General features: G+C 44.8%; 1 protein-coding gene and 2 pseudogenes across 3 annotated transcripts in view; all 3 read right to left on the bottom strand.

Moving 5' to 3' along the window:
- The window catches only part of GRAMD2B (GRAM domain containing 2B), a 113,576-nt gene extending 112,116 nt beyond the window's left edge, over positions 1 to 1,460 (bottom strand). The window contains exon 1 of one of the 3 annotated variants that reach the window (XM_053665332.1): positions 1,137 to 1,460. The gene's annotated coding sequence lies outside the window, so the exon portion shown is untranslated. The remainder of the gene's footprint in view (positions 1 to 1,136) is intronic. The other 2 variants (XM_053665331.1, XM_037138225.2) reach the window with 2 other exon arrangements.
- Positions 1,187 to 4,493, bottom strand: LOC119044020 (lysine--tRNA ligase-like; annotated as a pseudogene).
- A 12,870-nt stretch (positions 4,494 to 17,363) lies between these two features.
- Positions 17,364 to 18,291, bottom strand: part of LOC119044021 (NADH dehydrogenase [ubiquinone] 1 alpha subcomplex assembly factor 4-like) — a 30,692-nt pseudogene continuing 29,764 nt past the window's right edge.

Raw genomic sequence — 18,291 nt, 5'->3', positions numbered from 1 at the left:
TTTACTCTATATCAAAGAAAAATCTAATGTCTGAACTCAAATGATTAATGTTTTTTAAGTATTAATTTGATTAATTTTAATCAAAGGCCAATGCAAAACAAAATGTATGTGAGGAGATGATTAACTTGCACAGGAAATACCAGGATGGAGGTTTACAAATGAGAAGGATGAGTACCATTTGCTTGAGGACAAGACTAGAAAATAGAACATGAGATTTCCACGCATGAGATGATTAGGAATGCGAACAACTTTTATTTTCTACCTTTCCGTTCCTACTCTTCCCATCAAAGTTTGCTCTCCTGTTCTGTGTTAGATTGAAGGCATCGATGCCCTCAATTAATTTAATGGCCTCTATGTATCCATCCCCTTTGCCTAATAACTATAGCCTCTGGTCATACTAACAGGGATTGGAGTACAACGTGGCAAAAGTAATATGAGGGCTTTGAGTCTAAACCTCAAAAAGCCTTGAATATTTCTGCTTCCTCTCTGGCTTCTCTGTCATCATCCTGACAACATGCCTGAGTTGGGGGCAGGTGGCATGTGAGACCACGCGGAGCAGAGCTGAGTCATTTCATTGACCACAGACCACTCAGCCCCAGCTGACCTGCCATCTGACCACAGACACCTGACTGATAATTGGTCTAGGTCAGGAGAACTACCTGCCAACCTGTAGACTTGTGAAAAACAATAAACGATTGTTTTTAAACTCCTATGTTTTGAGATGGTTTGTTATGCAGCAAAAACGAGCTGCTTCAGATTCTATATTCATATTACTAATAGGCTAAGAAGATAATAGCCCCTCCCAGGGGAAATTACATTTGTCAACTGCTTGAGCTAAAAGACTGGAACTTTGGAAGTGTCTTCGGTTTCAGTAAGTAGTTGGGGGAACTGAGGGAGTACAGTGGACTCTTCCTGGGATAACAGCCTAATGTGTTTAAAAGGGCTGTTATCACAAGAAATAAGGAGGAGTAGCAGTGGGCTAGGCTGGATGCCATCGACCGCAGATCTCAAAGTCACATTTGGTAGACCTGCAAACCATTGCCGCCACATCCCCGCATTCCCTCCTTCCAGGGTCCCCTTCAGTCTCCCCTGTCCCCTTCTCAGCCTCCCCACACAACGCGTACAGGGGTACCCACCGCTCACTCTTCTCAGGTCTGTTATGCAGGTCCTTCTTCTTCTTACTCCTCTATGGACCGCACTCCAGGCCTTTGCATCGGAGGGACAGCTTACGTTCAGTGGAAGACAGAGCTGGCTTCGGATCCTGCCTCACGCCTAATGCGTTAGGAGCCTCTGACGTGCTAAAGCTTTGATGTCTGTGAACTCCAGTTTTCTTCTCTGCAAAACGGTGATGAGGCAAGGCCCTCAGAAAAACTCTGCTCTTTCTCTCCAGTTTAACCTAACAGTTGAGGAAAGAAATTAGAAAAAATCAGAAGCTATTGCTTTTAAGAAGGTTAGCCTGACATTCTTTTGATCGCTGGTAAAAATACTTTCGGCTGGTTTAAACACTTTGAGTTATGGGTCACAGCTTCAGTAAATATTAACCCTCGTTTTACTACCCTTATTATTAACAGCCAGAAAAATGAAAGTGCAGAGATTTTGCATGACCGTGGACAGATCCAAAGTCGCACATGTGATTGGAGACAAAGTTATACATTCGGTAACAGTTTAATTATCTAATTTGTGCCTAATTTCTCTTTTTTAAAGGTTTTATTTATTTATTTTTAGACAGAGGGGAAGGGAAGGGAGAGAAACATAAGTGTGTGGTTGCCTCTCATGTGCCCTCCATTGGGGACCCGGCCTGCAACCCAGGCATGTGCCCCGACTGGGAATCAAACCGGTGACCCCTTGGTTCACAGACTGACACTCAGTCCGCTGAGCTACACCAGCCAGGGCCTGTGCCAAATTTTTTAATAACCTACTTTCTGCTCCATATTATGAAGCTGTAACACAGTCATTAGTTAGACAACTTTTCATAAACCGCATGCGTGGTACTGCTTCAGGCAAATGAACGAACTCAAGGCCTCCTACAGGCATCTCATCAACCAGAAAGCCCCCTGGGGACACCTCGTAAACTCAGCTGGTGTCCCCTCTACAGTCAGCTGCCAAGATGACCTTTCAAATAAATTTAGACCCTGTTACTTTTCTCCTGCAAATCTTCCAATGATTTCTCATTTCACAGAGAATGAAATCTCTGGGAATCCATTTAACCCTAGAGAGAATAGACCTGATGTGGGTGGTAGGGTTAAATGGATTCTCTTTCATAGACCTATGAAATCTCATCAAGCCAGATAGATACGTGGTCTATGGCCCCGACCAAGCCTTTCCTCCCTGCCTCGTCTGGTGGGTGCCTCCCTGTGCTGGCTTTCTTCCCGAGCTGCAGCGGGCCAGGCCTGCTCCTCCCCCAGCTCTCGGCGTTTGCACTGCCCTCTGCCCAGATGGCTGGACCTCCAGTTCTTCTTGTCAACACGTACTCTCAGCTCAAACGTCACCCAGTCAGGGATGCCTCTCCTGATCACCCTGTCGGAAACAATTCCACCTTGTGCAGAAACTACCACATCACTGTGCTTTAGTTTCTGTTTTTTTGTTCTTTCTTCTTCCCTTCTTCCTCCTCCTTCATTAGAGACAGTTTATGTGGTAACAAGGAGTGAAATAGGAATTCTTAGTACCTTTTCTCTCTTCCGGTGACTGGACTGTGATAATCAAATGGAGAGCAACATCCAAGAATTCCCTTGCAGTCCTTGGTCTTTTACAGAAATGCAACAGTGCCTGAATTATGTGACTTGCAATTCTTCTTTTTGAGACAGAAGTGCCAGCTGTTGTTCTTTTAAATGTATCAGCAATTGCTACATTTTCCTTTTTGTTTCTGGTTTCATGGCAGGAAACAGAAGCACTTCCTTGATTTTATTGGAGTCTGAGGGACACGGTGACTCAGTGGATGCGCGTGCCCCGGCCCACTGTAGGGGGCAGCCCATAGTCCAGGTGGTGCAGTTTTTGTCTGTAAACATGGCCTCATCATTGCCAGCAGCCTTGGCCTTGGCCTGTCCTTCGAAAAGCTACTACTGCCTCATGGGGTCATTCAGTTTGCTGTAGGCATTGCGTATTTCTGTCTTCATGACAAAAAACTCACTGGGCTCAGGCGGACCCCCTGTAGAGTGGTGCCGTTTGGCCAAAGGGCTCACTGTCTGTGGGTGATCACAGACAGACGTAGGCTTGATGCTGCTTCCATGCATGGCTGTGGTCCCATGTGGAGGGGATTCAACAGCTTTTGCCATACAGAGATCAAGATTTTGCAAGTTCAGTTTAGAAGAAGTTAGTGTCTGGCAGCTTTACCCCCAAGCTCTACTACATGCTGATTTCCCAGAAGGATGGGGTGAATCATTCTCATAGGCTTGGCCCTTGGCGCCATCTAGATGGCAAGTGACCTCATAACTGCCTGTAATGAGTTCACTGTCCATGAAATCACGTACCCCGTGATTTCCGTGAGACTGCGATAGTCTGCGTAGGCCAGGTAGACCTCACAGGTGGTGAACTCAGGACTGTGAATGAAATCAATGTCTTCCTTTTGGAACTGGTGTTCAGTTGCATCAACCTTGTCAGTGCCGCCAGCCGGCAGCATCCTATGGAAGAGAGTGCCGAGGTAGTTCTCGTATATACGTCAGGTCCGGCTCACGGTGGCAGGTGAGAAAAGGCTTGGGCACGGCTCCCTGCGGTGGCATTCACCATGGAGTTCCCACCTCTAGGATTCCCAACTCATCCAAGAAACTTCTTATAAATGTGATGACCTTAGAGCACGTGATAAATCTCTGCCTTGCCAAGTCACCTGGGATCCAGTTCAAGTATTTGATGATATCGTGTTTCCTTGTTTTTGAGGCCAGAATGAAGATGATGTAACATATGCAGGCAAGGAGACAGTAGTGTGACCTCACCGGAATGAGGCTCAGCTCATCCTTCTTGGTTTTTCTGGGATTCCCTCAACCCCAGTTATGCCTCCCTGATGCAGTTTGTTATTAATATGAATAAATTCTTCTGATTTATAATTCCCGGAGTTGGCCATGACTTGCAACCTGACCCCCTCTCCTTGAAGGTCACAGAAGATGAGCTCTCCCCCAGAAGCTCGTTTGGCATGGATTCTCCCTGCCACCTCTAAGGTGACGAGCCTCAGGTGGTGCCCAGGCTGCAGCCGACTATATTCCTGGATGAGCTGAGTGAGCGAGATGTCTACATGGAAGTCGTGTGGGTGCTGGTCTTCAGAACTGAACTGTAGTCAGTGGGCTGCTTGGCAGCGGATCTCGGGGCGTTGGTTTGGGCCCAGGCCCTCCTCCTCCTGGGCACCCACAGGGTTGTCAGTGGGGAGTTGTGGCGGCAGCATTGGCCTGGCTTAGCTGTTTCGCACTGAGCTCCTTCTGCTGGGCGTCCTTCTCTGCTACTTTCTTCTCAGTTTTCAGGTGTCTTTTTGGCTCCTCCTTGCTCAGTGTCTGCTCCTCAGTGCCCATGTTTGCCTCAGGCCCTGCATGCACCAGCCATCTCTCCCAAAGGCCTGATCTGAAAGGCCTCAGCTTTATTTTAAAAAAGAGTGGTCCACCTGTCATTGTTTTGTTAATTTGCTTTCTTTTCTCTCCCCATGTTTCTCCGAACTAGAATGCAAGTGCACAAAAGCTTGTGTTGTTTTGCTCACCCCTGTATTTCCATGCTAGTTTGTAACACTGTACTGCTATGTATACTCAATAGATATTTGTAAGGTTGATAGAACAAATGTGTTATTTGGCTTGCTCAGCTTTACAGCAATTTCTGTTCAATGCACAGTTAAAAGGAAAAGTAATTCAATGCTTATAAGGTTGCATACAAAACATTTCAAACAAATGCACTTTTCAGAAAAATTCTGAAGTAAGATTATCATCCACACAGTGTTTTCTACTGTGAAAAAAATATGAGAGAGAAGAAAGGATAATATTGTTAAAGAAGATGTCAAATACTTTTGCTCTGAAGCAGTGGGAGTTTGGAAAAGAATAAATTGATGATTCTAGTATGTTTTTGAATTCGCGGTTTTGGGGCGAGGTCAGTGATTGAACCTACAAATGGTTAAATATGACTCCCAGGAACGTGTCACTTCATTCTCTCGTATGTGATCGCTCATTGCTGAGGAGGCTCTACTTCCAGTGGATTTTCTTCTTTCAAACCTTTGCAGCCAGAAAGGAAGATGCTCAGGGAAAGACGGACACGGAAGCAGGTCCCGGGGTCCCTCAGAACGAGCCTGTTTGTCAAAACGAGATCAGTCAAGGAGACACTGCCGAACTCGTAGGAGTGGCATATTTATTTTGGTGCGATGTAATTCTTTTCTAAAATTCTGGGTAGATGTGGAGGGAACAAGAGGACATGAGTATTCTGAAGGGAAAATGCCACAGCCAACAGATAGCTCCGTCTTCGATAACCTGGCACCACCTAGTGGTCGATGAGTCTCGTGTTAGAGACCATTTACTCTCATACTTGCCTGGTTTGCCTCCAAATCACTTGGTGACCTTGTACAAACAGTCTACTCTTATGGATACTGGTTCTATCGGTTTTATGTGGGGCTTCGTGTTGGAGCTTTAAAAAAAGTTTCCAGGTGATTCTGCTGTAGCTGATTGTTTTAGAGCTCAGAGCTCTGTCTTTGGAACTCAGCCTCTTGTCCGTGTGATTTCCCCTCCCCTCTCCCTTCACCTTTGTGAAAAGTAGCTATACAGGATGTTTACACTTAAAATCAAAGCGAATTTTGACTAACACTACTTTGAGCTTTTCTGAGGATTTTGTGACATTCAAATGAAAACAGGATGGGAAGGTGTGTATGGGGGGAGGTGGGGTGGGGGACCCCAAATCCGTGTTGCGAATCGTTGCTCTAATCAGTTAGTATCCAACAGAAATGACAGATGTTATTTGTAATCTGTCTAATTTCAAGGGTCCTCTTCGGTTGCTCATCTTCTATCCTGCTGACTGGAGTAATTAAAACATTTAAACTTTTCATTTTGAAGACTTACAAAAGTCTTCAGGCTTACAAAATAGTTGCAAACATACCAAGAATTTTCGTGTATCTCATCCCATTTACCCAAGTGGTAAAACCTCACATGACCACTAACATTGACACAGTATTATTACCTGACACATAGACTTTATCTGAATTTCCCAACTGTCCCACTGACGCTCTTTTCCTGGTCTGCAGCCCAGCCCAGAATCTCATCTTGTATTCAGTTATCCTGCCTTCCTGGTCTCCAGTCTGTGACGTCCCTTGGCCACTCTTTGTTTTTCAATGAACTTGATTTGACTCCTTTGAAAAGTATTGCGTAGTTATTTTCAGAATGTCCTTCCATTTGGGCTTCCTGGTCTTCCTCCTGGATTAAATCCAGGTTCTATATTTTTCAGCGAGAAGTGATGTTTGTGTTCTTTTCAGTGCATTGGACCGAGAAACAGGTGCCAATCTGTCCCATTACTGATGACGCTAATTTTGGTCACTGGAGATTATGGGAAGCTCCTCTGGTTGTCCTTTAAAAATATAACCCTGCATCGGGTGGCTGTGGAGGAGATGTTTCTGGTTGTCTTGCAGTGAGTTTGTCAGAAAGAACACTCTGGCCACAGGTAGCCTAACTGAGATAACTCTCAGTCTGAAAGGAGAACGTCAGGAATCCACGGAGACCCAGGGTCTGCACAGCCGCCTCAGGGGTCCCTGGCATTGCCAAGGAGGCCTTTTATATAAGACTCCCTGAGGCTTCCCAAGGAAACGGATCTTCAGCTGTGACGCCCGACTCGGAGCAGCAGGCAGAGCTGACGCATGGATTCACATGGCCTTGGCTGCCCTTGATTTCCGCAGTGACTGCTCTGGAAGCTGTGTGGCCCCCACTCACTCTAAGTTGACACTGTATCCCTTTAGGTCAGGGGTGTCAAACTCATTTTCACTGAGGGCCACATCAGCCTTGAGGTTGCCTTCAAAGGCCTGAATGTAATTTGAGGACTGTGTAAATGTGACTACTCCTTAACTAGCAAAGGCCTGAATGTAATTTGAGGACTGTGTAAATGTAACTACTCCTTAACTAGCAAAGGCCTGAATGTAATTTGAGGACTGTGTAAATGTGACTACTCCTTAACTAGCAAGGAGCTCAGCACTGCAGCTGGGTAGGAAGGTGCTGGGCTGGATAAAACAAAGTGGAGGGCTGGGTTCGGCCCGCGGGCCTTGTGTTTGCCACCTGTGCTCTAGGTGCTTCATCTGATACCTTTTTGGTGCCCCAGATGCTGTAAGGGCCTTTCTAGGCCATAAAGTACGCCCAGCATGGAAGCAGAGGGAGGTTAACACCCTTGGGGGATATGCCTGCCTCTCCTATTTCAGGAAAGGCCTCAGTAGGAAGGAGCATGAGTGTCAGGCTCAGGACTCTATCCCACAGGCAGAGGTGTGGTTGAGGGAAAGAGTGGAGGCAGGGGGAGTTTGAACGAGGACCCCAGCACTTTGGTGGCAACATGGAGGTTAGCTGGGTGTGGGAAGCAGTGGGGGCGGAGACAGATACCAGGAGGCAGTTATGGTTGTCCCAGTTCAAAATAAATCGGGCCCAAACCAGGCAGAAAAGTGCTGTAGACATTTAAAATTGGAGACTTGATAGGAAGACCCCCAACTCTTACAGCCAGTGTTCCTGACTGAATTAGGTTGTGTCATAAAGAACTGTCACAGTTACCTCTTGCCGTGTTAACAAACCTCCCCAAATTGTAGAGGCTTAAACCAGCGATCTGTTCATAAAGCTGGGCTGTGCTCTGCCAGGCAGTTCTTCTGCTGCTCTTACCTGAGGTAAGGCTACATATTCATGTAGTTTTTGTCTTCTGGGGGTGTGTTGGTCATTGTATTAGCCAGGGTTCTGCAGAGAACCAGAACCTAAAATGGTACACCTATACCTATACCTCTCTCTCTACCTCTACCTCTACCTCTATCTCTATAATCAATTACAGGAATTGGGTCAGACAGTTACAGAGACTGAAAGCCTCACAAACTGCTGTTTGCAGGCTGGAGAACCAGGGAAACCAGGGGTACAATTCAGTCCAAGTGTGAAGGCCAAGAACCAGGGTCTCTGATGCCCAAGGGCAGTAGAAGATGGACATCCTAGCTTAAAAAGAGAGAGAGAGAATTTTCCCTTATTCACCTTTTTGTCCCGATAGATTGCGTGGTGCCTGCCCACATTGGTACACTTGGATCTGTTCACTCAGCTACCGAATCAAATGCTCATCTCTTCCAGAAATGCCCTCACAGACACACCCAGAAATAAGGTTTTACCAGCTATCGGCATCTGTAGGTCAGGTTGACATATAATATTAACAACCCAGTCAGGAACTCCAGCAAAGAGAGCTTATCTTTGCTCCATGAAGTGCCCTCCCAGGAAGGCTAGATCGGGCTTTTGCCCGCAGAGGCAGCAGGTCCAGGAGCATGAGGACCAACTTGGAATGGCTCTTGAAGCCAGAGTCGGTCACACATCCCTCACTTCCCCTCATCCTGTTGGTCACAGCAGTCGCGGGATAACTCGCACGTCTGGGAAATAGACTCAGTCTGTCGATGGAATGTTAAAGAACCCCTGCCAGTGCTGTGCGGGAACAATGTGGGGTTTGATTACCTGCCCCAAGAAGCATGGCTCCAAATGCAAGAGTTTGGTGAAAAAGAAGAGGGATTGTTTATTTAAAGGTTGTACAGATTTAGAATAAATGGCAGATTTCTGCTGGTAAATCCCACTTCCCTTAAAACTACCCCAGAAGCAAATAGTCCTGCCCCACTTTGCCAAACCAGTCCAGTTTCAGAATACGCCACTCAGAGGTACCATCGTTCAGGAAAGCAGGCGTCTGCAGCTCAGCATTCCCGGTCACAGTTCAGCTCCAAGCTCTCACGAGTCTGGGCGGCTATGCGGGTGGTTAGGCAGGTCCCTGGCAGGTCCCCGGCAGCTCCACCAGCTCTGCCACCATCTTCTCCAGTCAGACATCCTCTCTCTCACTCCAGACCTCGTGGCTCTCTCTCCTGTCTTTCAGCCAGCCCTAACTTAAACACTTAGTTTGGAACTTCCTGCATCACCTCATATCCGGCCCCTCCTATGATGTGTTAGTGTCTGCCATCTTTGCCATTTCCCCAATATCTTTTACCCTCTTTGGGCTGCCATCTTTAGTCAGGGCAAAAGTTCCCAGGAGTGCACAGGTGTCTGGGGTGGGCATCTGCCCCTTGCCTCACAAGCAGTATGAGCACCGCCCCCCCCCCACCCTGGGCCAGCAGCCTCCTTCCCTTCAGGAAGGCAAGGCTATTAACTTGCCATTGTTATGCAATGTATCCTAAAGGCTGTCTGACTCACTCTTTCCCCCAATCAAAGATTGTGGGGTTATGCTCTCTACCCCATCACAGAAGAAGCTGAAATAATTGATGATCACTTTTAATTTATAATAGTATATTTTAGTGAAATGAACTTTGGGTGTCCTCTTATATCTGGGTTTGGTTTTAGAACTAGAATTCAGACTACCCATGTTCTGACAGATCACTCCTCTCTTACTAATACCCTGGTAAATATTCCAACACCTCTATTCTTGTTCCTGATAAATGTTTTGAGCCAGGATCCTTGAAATTGTGATAGGCTTATGAACCTTTTGTAACTAGAAGGATCTAAGAGAAAGCTTAGATTCTCAGGATAAATATTTTTCAAATTCACTGGAATCAATTAACATCTTTTAAAAACTATAGTACTTCACATAAGTTTTTAAAAAAAATAGTGAAAGTACTTTGTGAACTTCAGTTATTTTTTGAGGGAGGAGAAAAGGAAATTTTTATTTTCATAATATGGATTCAGTCAATATTTCTGGGACCATTTGGATAATTGCACTAATGAAAATCTTTATAAAAATAAAATAATTTATGTTTTAAGTGCAGGTAGTTTTCTCAAGCACTGGTAAAAGTTTTCAGTATCTTAAATGTCAGAATCCGCTGGTAACACTAGTTTTGATTGTTATAAACTTTCATAAATGGTAGTTCATGGTTATGGAAATATCACAAACTTAGAGAGAGAGCTTTTGATAACCTGTGTTTTAAAAAAGCAGAAAGAGACTTCAAATGGCTCTTTAATGTGCGAATTGTTTGGTAAATACCACGTGGCAAGACCTGCCCCCTAACACAGGTGCTGCCTTCAGACCAGCTGCCTCCTGGAGGCAGTACTTCAAAGGCAGAAAAGAAGATTTTGCTCAAGCAAGCAAAGGCAGTCTAAATCCAAACCTTTTCAGAAGGCCAGATTTTTTCTTTTTTTTAAGTGACTTTATTGTTGTTCAATCACAGTTGTCTACATTCTGCCCCCACCACTCCCCCCAACCCCAGATTTTATTTTCTTTTGAGCCAAGATGCCTGACTTGGTTCTTGGCATTTCTTTCCAAGACTGTTTTTCTGGCTTATCTATCTCACAGAGCTCTCTTTACTATTCCATTTCTTTCCTCAAAGAGCTGCTTCTTCCCATTGACTTCAGGCAATTTCAGTAGGTCAGCTTATTCACTGTTCCCTCTTTGGACCAAAGCCTTTAGAGCCTGACACTGGGATCCCTGTGTCTCAGCCCGCTTTCCTCAGAACACTTGTTTGTCTAGATGCTCCTGAAACAAAGCAAAACAAAACAAAAGGCAATTTTATGTAACAATGACCATGAACAAACTGGTGCCATGTGTGAAAACAAAGATGAATCTCGCCATATAGTTGGGAGCAAAAGAAACAAGGCACAGAAGAGCATGTGCTGCACACTGCATTGATGTAAGGCTGGGAAGCAGGCAGCACTAACCTCCAGTTTGACTGGGGTGGGTGGGGTTCTGTAGGAGGGCAGGCTGCGGCCTGGACATCAGTGGGCTCTAGGGTGCTGCTTATTTTGGGGGTACTGAAGACGCTGGCGGGCTTGGTTCATGACCACTCTGTGAGCTGTGCACCTATGATTGGTGCACTTTTCTTTTTCTTTGTTACAGCCCTTTAAAAAGTGGGACAGAAGGGGGAAATGGTTCTCTTTGACTTTCAAGGGCAGTGTGAGATTTGGTATCTCCAGGGGTTTGTTGAGAAAAGAATTTTTAAGTTGGCAAAAGCGTTTTTTTGGAGCTACTTTATTGCAGTGTTGATTTTTATTTTATTGGGTTTCAGTCTCCATATAAACCACACGTAGGAGGTCAAACATCCAATAAGTCAGTGGCAATCAGAAACAGGAGAACAACACAAAACAAAGCACAACACGACATGATTGTTATTGCAGTGCTGGGGGACTGTGTTTTATTAAAAAAAGAATCATCATGTTCCAGGAAACCAAGAAACCCTAAGAGGAAACTGAAAATACACAGTTATCACTGATATCACTGAAACCAATGTTATCTAGGCACCTTCTCCCCACCCCTCTCTATTTTGTTTGTTTGTGTGTGTCCTGAAAACACCTTCAAGACTATGTCATTTGATATTTCTTGTTTGATTCTGTTGAGCAGAAAATTGAGTATACTCTCTTGGAAGGGGAAGGGAAAAGGAAGTGGACTGGTAAAAGTAATGAAGTATTTCACATTTGCCAAAATTCACATTTAAATGTTAGTCATATGTTGTTGGTGGACTTCTCTTGTTTTCTGTACACAACTTTTAGTGTTTTCCGAAGCAGCACTGACTGCCCCCATGTACAGTGGGTGCCTCCCCCGGGAGGTGTGTAGACCATAATAGAAGGCTGGACGTAATGCCCGAGTTCACCGTCCCCTCCCACCAGCAGAAAGAGTTGGAATGATATCAATGACATTGTCCCTCAGACTCTATCCCCTGCATACCTGGGGTGTTCCCTTCAAGCTGGAAGTTAGGGGAAAATAGATGAGCAATTTCAGTGGCTGCTGATGAAGCAGGGGTAGACCTGTGATGGGTGGCAGTACAGTTCCTCCTGGGACCCAGAATTTAGGCTGAACCGAATGCCTTATTCTATCTCATTGTAAATCTCATCCACAGATTGAAGGATTGAATTCATCTCAACAAACATTTATTGAGTGGCAATTACTGTACAAAACATTAGGGGTAAAGCTAGAATTGTGGGAGCAATAAACATAGACATTAAAATTATAACAATGTAAGTGCCATTGAACAGAAATATAGAAATGGCTTCACACAGAGAAAAGAAAAGCAACTAACTCTTCTGGTGGCATGGAAGGCCACAGAGGAGGGCCTCAACGCGGGAGTGGGAGTCGGCCAGGTTGGCAGGGTGAGGAAGGGCGTCACAGGCAGCAAGGAAAGCGCGGAGGCTGGATTTCCATAGTGAGCAGGAGGTGGTGAGCAGTACAGTGAGTTGAGGGCCCAGGGGGATGAGGGTGGGGTGTGGGAATGGAGCAGGGCACCCGGGATAGAGCCAGGTTTTGGGTGGGTTTGGGAAGAAGTTTGGATTCTACTTGAAGAAAAGTAGAAGGATGTAAAAAGGGGAGAGGCATGGCCCTTCCTGTGTCTGAGGAAGGTAAGGCAGCCATGATGTGTATTGTAGGTTATGAGGGGAAGGCGGGCCAGTTAGGAATTGTTGGAATGATCAACACTCTGAGCTAACCTAAGGAAGCAACTTCTCAGAAGGCAGAATTCATCCTGGATTTAAATAAGTCATTACATCAGGTAAGGGAATGCTGTAAAATCATGAAAGCAATAATATTGATAATATTGATTTTTTAATGTCATAGGCAGGTATCCAGAAGATATTGTTGAATAAAAGTTTTACAAAGAACATGAGCAATCATGTTATCTTGTCTATCAATCATCTATCTATATCTTTATCCATACATCTGCACAGAAAAAACACTGAGAGAATATACAGCACACTAAATGGTAACAATAATTTTACTTGCTAGCAGGCTTTTGGATAATTTGGAGAAAACAACTCAGATGCCCAGTTAGGAGTGTCGTATGTGGGAGCTTGGAAAAATGTTTTATCTCCCCCATATTTTGACACTTATGAAAACCTCGTGGACAGTCTGGCATTTCAAGAGGAGACGGGTGTATGCAGAACAGAGAGGGGCACCGGGAAGGGTCAAAAGGTAACAAAGAGAAATAGAAAGTACAAATACGAGAACAGAATGTAGCAATGGGGTTACTGAACTGAGAAGAGAGGGGGGAAGACTTTATTTAAAGAGCGTGTTAAAATTGATCCCTGGACACTTTTCAGCTTCTTGCTGTCAGAGTCTAAGGACATCGCTCTCGAAGGGGTTGATGTTTTGGCCTCCGGAGGACCTTTCCTGCTGTGATTTCCTGTCTCGTCCAGTTCCACCGTCCAATAGACAAAGGGAATTCACAGTCTTATGTTAGCTCTTGTGTTATTTTAAGTATTCCTTCCTGAGTTTTTCACAAAATGCAATTGGCCACAGGTGCAAGATTGAGTTGATGATTTCGGATAAAACAATTTACATGCGATGGTGCCGTGCCAAATTGATCTTACTAATTCAGAATAAAACCTCACAGAAGGTCTGGGGTTTGAAGAGGTACCCAAGGAAAGGCGGAAGAGCTTAGGACTGAAAGAGAAGAAAAGGAGAAGAATCAGCAAGTTAGTTTGCAGCAGGATAAATGTACTTATGATGAAAGGTCATCCTGCCACGTGTTAGTTCACTGTTACAAAAGAAAGGGATGTTCAGAGCAAGGGGACCCATGCAAAGCCGATGAACAGAGTCCGTCTCGAGTTTGTATTTTGTGCTCATGGAGAATTGCCTCTTAAAAGTGCTCGTCCTCTAGTCCTGGGTCAAAGTTCACCCCCTTTCATTCTTTAGATCTCAGGCATTGGCTGTGTGCTTTACATATCGATTCCCACCACTCATTCTTAAAAAAAAAAGATTTTATTTATTTATCTTTAGAGAGAGTGGAAGGGAGAAAGGAAAAGAGGTAGAGAAACATTAATGTGTGAGAGAAACATCGATGGGTTGCCTCTTGGCCAGCAACCCAGGCACGGGCCCTGACTGGGAATCAAACCAGCAACCCTTTGGTTCACAGGCCAGTGCTCAATCCACTGAGCCACACCACTCAGGACTCTACCAGTCATCCTTTACCAGTACTTCTCTCTGGTTATTTAACTTATCTCTGTTTCTGTTCCTTCATTCTTAAAGGAGTAGGATTAGACTAGATTGTTAAAAACTATGTTTAAAAATCATGGACCCCCTGAAGCAGATAATCTTAGAGCTCTTCTGGTGGAAGTCAGGTGGGAAAGTTCTATCTGGCCCTTCTGACTCTGCCAGTGCTCTCCAAAGGGGCTCCTCGGAGCCAGGAATGAGAACTGCTGGACCTGACTCTGTGCTCCCCACATGCAGGAGAAATGATCGTGGCATGGACCATCTTGAGGACAATAAAAACTCCTGTTAAAATGATATTCTGCTTTTCTACATTGCATTTCCCGCTGGTCTTCCTAAAAAAGAAAAAAGGTGTCTTACTATGGTCATCGAGTATTTGGGCACCCAGGGGGCGTTCTTGTGTTGGACAGAATGGAATGTAGCTGTCAGAATCAGAAAAACTGCTTCCTCACCTGCCACTGTGTCACTGGGTGGGCTTTTGAAAATTGCTCAGCATCTGCATACCTCGTTTCCCCCTCGAGTTTCTGTAAAGATGCTGTGAGGATCTCTGACTGGGCTGTACACCACTCTGAGGTTCTGGGACGAAAGAGGGAGCTATCCTCAAATGGTGTATGTGTCCTTTCAAGTGGTGTCATTGTGCCTCACTGAGTGGAGGTTTGAGCGCTTCTGGACCTCGATGTCTCTCTGAGAATCTCTGTGTCTGGCGGAATGCTCTCAGTCACTTCCCATCTAAGGGCTGAGTGGAGAGAATTATTATTCTTTCGTGGAAAGCTTTTTTAAAATAATATTTTATTTATTTATCTTTAGAGAGGAAGGGAAGGAGAGAAGGAAATATGAATGTGTGGTTGCCTCTCATGAGTCCCCTGCTGGGAACTGGCCTGCAACCTAGGCATGTGCCCTGACTGGGAATCAAACCATGATCGTGTGGTTCACAGGCCCACGCTCAATCCACTGAACTATACCAGCCAGGGCTTGTAGAAAGCTTTTTATGCTGTCATTTGGTCTTCACCTATGGCAATGGTATATGACAGGCATGTAGAATTATTCGGCTTTAAGGAAAGAAATCATGTCCTTGTCCTGTTGCTAAATCTGAGATGCAATCATTTCCACTGGATGGCCCTTCCCTGGTCTACCAAGGCCAATGGTCAGCACAGCCGGCAGAGAACTTGCAGGGGCATTTTAAAGGATTGATTTGAGGTGGCAGAAGCTCTTACAACTGCAACCTAACTGACCCTTGTTGGGAGTGACTCAAAAGCTGTATCTGGGACCTCTAATTTGTGGCTTTTGAAGTAATACATCTTCATTAAGACTTAGAAGTAAATATTTTGTTTTAAAGCTCTAAGGAGGAAGCAATTTGTCTTAAACACAGTGGATTTGATCCTTAGAGAGAGTTGAACAGTTAACTTTTTTTCAGTAAAAGCTAAGGATGATGAATGAAATGCCTAGGGGTGAGAAGGCTTCTTCACAACAGAGAGGGTTATCTTCGGAAGGATTTTAAATCAACCCACAGGTAGTTACCTGGCTGAGAAGCCCTTGGCTTGGCTCTGATCAGTGACTTTTTTGTAGGAGGTTGCAGAAACAAAACCCTCCAACACTATATCTTGCAAACCTGAGAGTGTTTTAGAACACTGTAGAACACTGTAGAACATCCAGAGTACCATAGAAATAAATCTTGCAAATTATAATTCCTTAGGGTCTTTGTCAAAAGGGTAATCCCTCTTCTTGTGCCAGTAAACTCTGCAGAAAATACAGGAAGATAGCCCTCTGGAGGTGTGCTGTTAGGTGAGGGAGGACACACACCTGCATTTGACCTTTCCTTTATGTGGGTCTTTTTTATGGGTAGGCAGTCTTGTATGCATGGACAATGCCATCCTGTACAAATAGGTATTGAAGTAAGATCTCTTAAGGTGAAGCTTTCAGAAATAGAGGTTTGGTTGGTGCCCTAATATGGAATTTGAGATATATTATTCTTTAATTACAAAGGTTTACATTTGCCTTATTTTTGTTTGTATAGAATTTCACTGGTTTAGCAACTAGTCATCTGATGCCAGTCTTTGTACAAACAAATAAACAAAAACAAAAAATCCTCCCTACCTACCCCCCCAATCCCCTATGTAAGTGTGGTACTTTATAGAACAGTGTGAGAAAACACGATCCATTTTCCAATGATCTACTTTACAACTTGACTGAATGGAAATCTTAAAAATAGCCTTTCTTTATGCCACATACTTGTCTTTGTGCTTGATATACATTGTATCATTGAATCCTTCAAACTAGTCAATGTGACAGGGACTATTGTTACCTCATCCTACAAAAGAGGAGGCTGAGGCATGGGGAACATAAGTAACGTGCTCGAGATTATCCTCTTAGGAAGTGGAAGAGCCGCTGTTCCCACGCAGCACTCAGGACCCGGAGCCCGTGCTCTCAATGGCACGCTTCTGCCAGGAAAACACAGGGTGACCCGCATTTGCTGAGCACCTACTACAGTGTGGACTGAGGGGGAAAAAAGGCACAAAAATGTCCTTTAAAGACCACAGTGTTAACCTTGGAAATAGTACATTCAATCAGGAAGATAGCATATACACCAAAATGACTTAAAGCCAGAGAAGTATATGCTAAATCTGAATTAATTACACTCCATGGTATGTAATTTAGAAACACTAAAATGTAAAAAAATAAAATAAAAAAGGAAGGTTTAGGAGAATTAAATAATGATGAATTATAATTAGCTCTCTGTTACAAAAAGATCTAGGATAAATACAGGCATAAGAGAATAACACATACTGGTTCTAGAAGCAATGGAATGATCTCCCTCCTTCCTCCCCCCCCCCCCATGGCAGAGATTCTCTCACTCACTGAATCATCGGACTTGGAGAGGCCACTTAATGTTTGTTCCAGGGGAAAATGTCACTGGCACGAAGTTGGTGAACTTCCATCCCCTTTGACTCACTTCCTTAGGGTTTCCACAAGACGCCACCCACAGAGGCCAGCTCTTCTCAGCCTGGGGGCAGCGGGGTGCAGCCCGGGGGACACCTTGTGGATGGTGACAGAAACCATGGAGCACACTTCTCAAGGCATTGGCTTTGTATATAAACTCCCCCAAACTTAGGTACAACTAATGAAAAGGAAGGAATTCCAAGTTCATGAAAATTGAGTTTTTACCATCTCTGCAAAAGCAGGAGCTGAGTCAGGTGAGTCAAAATGTAAGTCAGGTGACTATACCCGTAACACTGACACTGGGTTTTTGGTCCGAGATAGCGTTGCCACGAAGCACAGTCTTTCAGTCACTCAGATGAAGAATTCTTGCTTTTTAAAAGTCAGCCCGCGTCACCGAGGGGTGCGTGGAGCACCTCTGCAGAAACGGCGCTTTGGAGACGCAGCCCTGCAGCACTGTCGCCCGTGTGGAAAGGCAGACAGGCTAGAAACACGGACTACAAGAGAAAAACCAGCGGAGGCTCACAAACATAAGGAACCTAGTCTGATGTTAATATATATTTGAGTTAAAAGTGACCAAACTTACAGAGGAACAAACGCAGATTTTGTTTTTAGAAATCACCATGGATGGAACTGGAAAGCATTATGCTGAGTGAAATAGGCCAGGGGTTGAAAGACAAATACCATATGATCTCACCTTTAACAGGAAGCTAAACAACAAAACAATCAAGCAAGCAGAATAAAAACCAAGACACTGAAATAGAGAACAAGGGAACGGTGACCAGAGGGGAGAGGGGAGGGAATTTAAGGGGAAAAAGGGGGAGGGATTTGGAGAAGCAAATATGAAGGACACAGGGATGAGAACTAAGGGGGGTGGAAATGGGAGGGAGGTGGGGAGCACGGGGCGGGGGAGGCTGAGATGGGAGAAATAGACAAAAAACTGTACTTGAAAAATAACTGAATAAAATAAAAAAATAAAAAAATAAAGTGCCTATAAAAAAAAAAAGAAATCACCATTGGCCGCCAAGCTCGAGCCTGTTATTGGTCTCACTTGTCTGGGACGAGACCCTGCTCTCTCCTCCACACCCGCGACAGCTTCCTCTGGACCGGGGCAGGGATGTGCGCTGGAAAATAAAAATGTTCTTTTCCCCAGGCCAAGGCATCGGGAGGCCTTTCATAAATCTATAGAAACTTAGATTTATGTCATTGTCAGCTCTATATAAAGAGAGTTTATGCATCAAGAATCACTTTAGACGAAGGAGAAAATGGGGGGGCTTGGGTGGGTGTCAGTGCCCCCTTCCCTGCAGCATC

Source organism: Artibeus jamaicensis, unplaced genomic scaffold, assembly GCF_021234435.1.
Source record: "Artibeus jamaicensis isolate MK-2021 breed Jamaican fruit bat unplaced genomic scaffold, CSHL_Jam_final contig_402, whole genome shotgun sequence".
In the NCBI taxonomy this organism is placed as follows: Eukaryota; Metazoa; Chordata; class Mammalia; order Chiroptera; family Phyllostomidae; genus Artibeus; species Artibeus jamaicensis.
The sequence above is the reverse complement of the archived record's forward strand: the minus strand, read 5'-3'. Positions and strand labels throughout refer to the sequence as shown.